The sequence below is a fragment of the Melanostigma gelatinosum genome (assembly GCF_949748355.1).
Source record: "Melanostigma gelatinosum genome assembly, chromosome: 7".
Classification (NCBI taxonomy): Eukaryota; Metazoa; Chordata; class Actinopteri; order Perciformes; family Zoarcidae; genus Melanostigma; species Melanostigma gelatinosum.
In genome coordinates this window covers 9,622,555-9,628,554 of record NC_136640.1, presented here as the reverse complement: position 1 = coordinate 9,628,554, position 6,000 = coordinate 9,622,555, and positions in this window count along the sequence as shown.

Sequence of the window (6,000 nt, the reverse complement as noted above, 5' to 3'; positions counted from 1 at the left end):
CATTAAATCAATACAATTCTCTAAAGACAAACACACACACACACACACACGAGCATCCCACAGGAGACGACCAAAATATTGATGCGGTCATACTCGAATAAACCCGTCAATGACTGAGCAGAGCTGATGAACGTCTTTGTGAAGATATTACATGTGCTGCCTAAATTGCCTCCATTGTCATAACAAACCAATTTTTACCTGTTTTCCTTTCATGTGTTCCTCTTTTTTTTGTATTCCTGTCGTTTCCTCACTGCCTTTCCATCCTTTCCATTTATTTGAATCGTAGGTAATTTGCAACAATTTGGAGATTTCATCTTTGAGAGAGCAATTTCTGCCCTGAGAGCTGGAGAAAGAGAGGAATGGTGACAGAGGGAAATAAAAGAGGGTAAAGTGGGGAGACCGAGACATGATAGGGAAAGAGAATGAAAGATGGCAGGGTAATTTCATTGTCTTTCACCTGCATGCCTTCAGTTAAATTAAACGTTTTTGGGGCCTGATTCATAGCGGAGCTGTCACTGAAGGAGATGGAGGAGGAAGCAAATATCACAGGAGCTGTCAAGCTGTGGTCTACTAGCTTCCAGTGACTGCGTTCAACATGTAGGTCAGACACTCACAGACTGTCGAGTTCATTTATTGTGGGCGATAAAACTGGGACTTTGTCCAAATGCTGGATGAAATAAAAACCTGTGGAGACTGGAAACGTAAGCCGTGAACATCTTTTCTTTCCCCAGACCGGAACCATGAGGTCTAAAGCTTCAGTGATTTCTGTAACAATTATTCATGTTTATGGAATTGAATGATGCTGTGTGAAAAGACTGCATGGATATATGCATGCATCATTGTTGCAGGATATCTGCAAATATTTTTTATACCTGTATTATGCATACTCTGTTCAATAGCTTATATTATTGTCTCAGTCATGTGAAGTTAAAAACACGGGAGTGAACAGAGTTTTGAAGTTTATAAAGATGAGTTAGACAACAAAAATCCTCAGTATGTTTACTACTTAATTGCGCTATAAGCCATGTTAAATTGCAGTATTAATGTTGCAGTTAATTAATTAATATTCTAAAATCATGTTTGATACAGTATTTGTACATAGATTGGTTTAGTTTTGATCTATTTAGAGATTAACTGACCAAATGTTTTTGACCAAAGATTAAAAGTGACCATCGTCAAAGATTGGTTGGCTGCATGTTCTGTATGTTGTATCTTAGTACACAAGGTTTGTATTTAAATTGACTTTTTTTAATTAAATGACTAAAACGACAGCAAAGACAAGGAGGCCAATCATAGTTATCATTTTTTTAACAATGATTTCAATAATGATTCAAAGGTACTTTGTAGTACACTTACACAAAGATTTATCAACGGCAAAATATGAATCAAAAAGCAAAACCCCTTCTTTTTCTCCCCCCTGCTTCCTGGTGTGCGGCGAGCTGCAGCTGAATGCTCGTCTACATTCTAGTGCTCACTGTTTCTCCTTTTACACAGGCTTCTGGAGGCGTGTGGTTCTCCTCAAATCCCATGAATGCATCTGCAATCCCAGCCTTGTAATGTTCATCTGTTGAATATGAATTATGGATTGGTGATACCCACAATTGTGCCAGAGTTTACGTTTTTGGGGAATTTCATTTGGCTAGTCTTTTAATCTTACAATGCTAAATGTGCTTTTTATTGCTCCAAGACAACTAAACGAATTCGATAAAACACATCCACAAAGGACATGTGCACGCAAATCCTTGCTCCGGGCTCTTCCAAAAAAAGCTTCCTACTCCTCATTTCTTGTGTCTCCTGATAAGCAAAAACACTGTGATATTAAAAACACAGGGAGCGTCTTGTTAACACTGCCCACTCTCCGTTCTCTTTACTGTTCCCCATGGCCACAGAGAGAGAGGTGCCTTCACAGGCCTTTGCCGAGGGCCAATTTGGAGTGAGGAGACAAAGATTCATTAATTGGGAGATGAGACGAACTCTGTTTGGCCAGAACTGCTCTTGTTCTCACTGCCAGGTCTGTTGGGAGCCTCCAAAAAGCCTGTGAACGAGGCCCCAGTGTCTGCGACAAAACAGTGTGGAATCCATTTTGAATCTTAAGTACCAGAAACCTTTGCTGGAGTAAAACATCTCATCTCTTTTTGCCAGCCTAAAGCTTATTTGTGGGCAAAAACAGTGATCGAACATAAAATCTGCCTTAAGAAGTTGTCTACAACCCCACCCCCCCCCCCCCCACCCGTCATCAACCCCCCACTACGAAGCCACTTTGAAACACTCTGCATCCTCCAGCTAGAGCTACACAGAATATTAATATATTATTAAATTGAGAATCAAATATCTAAATATAAAACCACCTTCCATTATAACACAAATATAAAGCATCATTACATTCTACAGTTCTGAACATCAGAGAGCAAAACAAACAACAAAGCTATAAAAAAAACATGCTTATTAACAGTGACTCACTATTAATGCCCATGAGGGTGGATGAACACAACAGGGCTTCCTCTAAAAGATGATGAATTAAAGCTCTTTGTTACATTTACAAGATTATGGCAATATTTAACAGCTTAAGAAAAACATTTTGAATTTGAAATTCCCACCACAGGTCATGTTTGTGTGTCTAGTTTAATGAAATTACTGTTGTGTTTATCCACCCCTGACTGAAAACAAATGTAGAAGCACTTGTTAAGAAGATGAGAGGAAGTTGGCACTGAGTGGAGAAGCTTATGTTAACAATGTTAAAAATGATAAAAGACCACCTGAGTCCGGGGATATACTCTGGAATTCAAGCCCGACTTCGCTGATATTTTAAAATAAATAACTAGTAAACATTTGTCATCATTTTCAGTTCAGTAATAGTAATTTTCTGCCTGGAGTGAATAAATACTGATGAATGAATTTAGAAAAATAAATTACATTCTACATACTCATTATATGAATACCAATTCCACTTCCCTTTAATTATGTTTACGGTAACCCCATGATCATTTGTCTTTTTATTGATAAACCTGGACTGTAAAGCGATTAAAAGACAACGCAGCGTCCTAATTAAAATGCAGATGAGCTGCCTAGAACAAGAGAAATTAGTTTTCGGCTCAGATCATTCAACCTCAGTGTTCCTTAAAAACACAAAACGTTTGTGTTTGCTTACAAGCTTGTAAAATGTCACACCAACTGAAGTCAGTAATTAAACATGATCATCTCGATCATCTCAAGTGAGCAGTAGGAACGTGAACGTACTTATTGATATCGCTAACACTCTACTGAAATGTAATCTCATCAGAATTTAAAGCAGGGGGTATTATTGGGGATTTTGTTTGTGTTTGTGTCCACAGCAGTAATCCAAACAAGATGATGTATGAAACATATAAAAAAAAGCACGCAGCAGAAAACCATGTTCTCTGACTTTTCATTTATTCTTTGATTCCCCATCATGCCCTGCAAGGGTACCGCTGTGTTATATGGTGTAATAGTCACAGCTCAGTTTGGTTTAATTCTCTTCTCAAAAGAAACATGAGTTTAACTTAATATATTTCACAAACCATCAATACACAATACTGTAAATTCTGCAGCTTGCCTGCTCTGTATGCAAAACAAAAATGCCCTTAAGACACACACAGATCTGCTTAATACGTTATTCCACTTTGCCATTATTCCTGAAGCCCAATAAACACATCTACAAACTGCTCTCTTACTTCTAATCAATACAATACATAATACAAACCTAATTTCTTATCAGGAAACTCCTTCTCCCCTCTACTATAGAATCTGACCTAAAATCATTTCACTCTATTGGCTGAGGAAACAACAGCGTATTTAAACACACATGCTCTTTACTCAGTTATAAAAAGCAACATTCAAATAAGCAGCTTTGGACAAACTTACAAAAATACTGTTGATGGTTTTTAAGACGTCTACTGTCAGCCCCGGGGACACAAGGTGCATTAAACCAGCTGCAGCAAAAGAGTGTGCCGATCTCATATATTCTCTTACCCTCTTTTTTCATGAAGCATTTACCCGTAGGGATGTGTATCGTTAGGATGTGATCCATACTGCTCATCGATTTCTTTTAATTAGTGAGCAAAAAGAGAAAAACAAAGAACAAAATGAACATAAATGTGGAAGGACTTACTGCTTGGCTGGTTGATCTCAGCCTCAATGTATACAAGAATTCCAATACCCAGCCATACTCGACACCTCCCAAAGTGTGCGTAAGGCCAACACGTTTCCTTTTCCACACAAGCATCTTGTGATTTACCAATTTCATTCACACTGTTAAGAGGGCAGGGAAACAATTTGTGATATCTACCAAATTACACCCACAAAGGTGTTCACCATGAGGCATTATTAATAACAATTATGTGAGAGCCTTTGACGGTCGACAGACAAAACAAACCTCTCCCAGCCTGCCCTGAAAGCCGATTCAACCGTATGTTTTTGTGGTGTTTACACAGTAAACACAGCTCTGTTTTCATGTTTTCAGCATCAAATCAAACAAATAATCGGGCAGGGCAGTGGGAGAGGCTGCTCAATCACAGCACTGCCAGTTGGATTGAATAAGCCTCATCAGTCTCTCTGATCAGTACATCACCAATCTGCCTACAGATGCATATAGCAATCCAAAACTAAATTATAATGCACCCCCAAGCCAATTGGCTCGTTTAAAATGCAGTTTAGCGCGAGAGGGAAACATGATTCCGTATATCTGGCTCCGAACCAGGACTGGTTTAATATTTTCATTCACAAAGTATAAAATAAATGACATTGTGTCTTTTTTTGCTCCGATCAGCAGATGAGCGTGTCTGGATTAAAAGTATTTTTGAGCAGAGGGATTATCAATCCAATTCTTTAGAGTGCATTTACGAAAATAACAGCATTTTGGGTAGAAATCATCAGGAGATCATCTTCCTGGCGAGCATAAGATTTTACTCACCACGAGCATCAGCATGTTTTGGTTAGAATATGGGGGGAAAATTTAGTTTTTTTTTATCCTGGAGGTAAAATGTGGAGCAATGTTATTTAGTGCAGAAAAACTAAACGTCTTGTCTGCATTAGCACTGCAGCTCGTTTCTTTCATTTCCATACAGAGACGATTAACCATGTATTTCTCATGGAAAATGTTGGAAAGTTCACCAGGTGTAAAAATCCTGCTCAAGAGCTCAAGAGATTGGATTCAAATGCGAGAGGACCTGAAATTGTACTTTGTCAAAATGCTACATGACAGATGAATCTTTCTCTCCCTGTGAGTTTATGTGGGGCTTACAAGTCAATATCTGCTTTATTTCTTTACCCCAAATCTATGAGACCAGGATTCTCCGCTACTTCAACCTGCAATACCACAATAAGCCTGCTGTACTCTTATGATTGACATCCGTTTTAACGACAACTTGATTGTTAAAATGAGATGCTGTCACAGAACTGAGCCCTTGAAGAGAATAAGAGAGCAGTAGATGTGAACACCGATCCTGTCTTTTTCTGCAGAGGTAGCACACAACTGTCCAGCCTCACCCAGGGGGGGGCGGGGGGGGGGGGGCTGATAACACGCAGCTAAAGTGCTGAAGCAAGCTCCCTGTTACACTCTCAGCATGTTTTTAACGTCGGCGGTGACAGCAACGCACAAAACAACTCCTCCCCGATAACATCTCGGCAATAGCACTGGCTCATTTTCTGACAACAGGTCAGGGCCTCCGTTGTTAAATTTAGATGAGTAGATGGAGCGGTTATGATGCACAGACAGCACGCTGGAGACAGGAGCCAATTATGTCAACAATTATGACCAACAGTTCTCGTTGCATGCTTTTTTTTCTGTGTACATTTTTTACCAGGTTGGCATCTTAATTAACTGGCATACATCTTTAAAAAAACAGCACAAATCATCTCTTTAACTGTCTCACAAAGCAGTTATGTCAACAGTGGAATGGACTCCGACTGAACGTTAAGATCAGAGACTGAACCGGGGATACATTGCAGAAGAAGTGGGGGGGAGAAGTGGAACTACAAGCC